Source organism: Cynara cardunculus (genome assembly GCF_001531365.2).
Source record: "Cynara cardunculus var. scolymus isolate 2C chromosome LG 5, CcrdV1, whole genome shotgun sequence".
Lineage (NCBI taxonomy): Eukaryota > Viridiplantae > Streptophyta > Magnoliopsida > Asterales > Asteraceae > Cynara > Cynara cardunculus.
The window spans coordinates 35,378,372-35,380,396 of NC_037532.1; positions in this window are offsets into that span (position 1 = coordinate 35,378,372).

The window sequence follows — 2,025 nt, forward strand, 5'->3', positions numbered from 1 at the left end:
TTAAAATTCTTTTAATCAATTTTTTTTTTGACCATGTTGTTTGTATTAATTAATCTATTATATTATTAAATATTTGTTTTAATTATATTTTAGAAAATTATAATTGATTAATTTTTCAAGATATTCTTTTTGGTTATTTTACATTCTTATCAACTAGTTTTTGCCAAATAAAGTTTGTTCAACAGCTAGCTGATACCTTATCAGCTATCAGTTAGCTTATAAATAACAGATATTTATCAAATATAACCTAATATGATAAAGATGTTCCATATGAATAAACTGTCAATTGAAAATGGTGGTTTATGTTTACAATTTTTAAATTGATTTCTTTTGTTTAATAATATTATTAATTAGTAATAATTAATTATTTATAAAATTCAATAAAAAAGCAAAGAGATTGTGTTTATATCACAACTTGCGAAAAGCGTTTCTAAAGATATGTTTTCCAGTTGGCATTTTTGGCGGAATATGGAACAAAAGCGAGAGACGAGACTTTGTGAGTGAACATGAGAAAAAAGATGCATGAAAGACAAACGGTAAATGAGCAAGTAAGAGCCTGTTTGTTTTTTCAAAATTACCTCTTAATACATATGAAATCTGATTCGTTTAGACATAAGGGTATTAATAGCGTTTGTTTTACTTCTAAAATAAGAGCTTAAAAGCTCTAATGTTCTCTAAAATTTTAAGTGGTAAATGTATCCATTAATACCTCTTAATCTTAATCCGACTTCTATCAAATGGTTCATATTTTAGGGGGTGGAAGAGATTTGTTAGTAAGAACTATTAAGGCTGTTTATCTTTTATATTTTTGCACTAGTTTGGTCGATTAAGATTTCAGATGTATTAAGAGGTGAAATCATATTACGAAAAAACATAAGTGAAATCAGACTTCAGCACCTCTTAAAAAACAAACGTCACCTAAGACTTTTGATCTTTACCTAAACATCGTATGACATTGCGGGTTAGAAGGTAGTGTTAAAAAATTACTGCAGAAAATTAGAGGTAAAACAAACAAATATTCATTACAGATAATCAAATATTCATTACAGAAATCATACTGAATTCATAAAAATTACAAATGTTTTATTTTAGATGTTCGAAGAAATCATAAATTTTTTTAACTTTCTCCTGCTTCTTCGAATATTTATACAGATCATCAAATATTCATTACATAAATCAAATAGTTAACCATAGATAAACCTAATTATTTTAATTAAAAATTACAAAAAAATAATATATTTTATCAAATATCATAAAAATATTTTTACATTGATAAATCACAATATTAATTTAAAAAACAAAAGGGATTTTTGTTTAGGTGTAAAAACCTCCACTTGTACAAACCATGTGCTACTTTTTGGAAATATTCTTGTGTGCTATTTGGTATTTATTTGGAAATATTCTTGTGTGCTATTTGGTATTTATTTTATTTTATTAAATATATTATAATTATAAAATAAATGATTAAATACTTACAACATCAAATGTATTTAGTTTGTGTATTTTTATATAAAATAATTATATATTTTAATTTTGTTACATTATAGATGTTTTATTTTCATTAGTTTACATTCACATATGGTATATGTCATATTAGAGGTCAGTTAATTTATGAGATGACGAAAAGTTTCAAAATTACATATGATACAACATGTCTAAAATGGACGTGACAAACTTGGTCAACATGATCATGATCGTGAAAAGTGTCTCTCCCTCCCCCCCTCTCTCTCTCTCTCTCTCTCTCTATATATATATATATATATATATAGGGTGTTTGGGATTGCTTATTTAAAACGACTTATGCTTTTATACAAAAACCATTTATCAACTTATTATAAGCCATAAGGGTTTAACTTCTTCAAAAACTCTTTATTACCAGTTTGACACCGGTATAAGTTGTTTATTCAAACACTCAAAAGTGCTTATTACTGGTGTCACATCGGAATAAGTCAATGAGTTGTTTTTATAAGCAATCCCAAACTCCCCCCCCCACACACACACATATATATATATATATATATATAT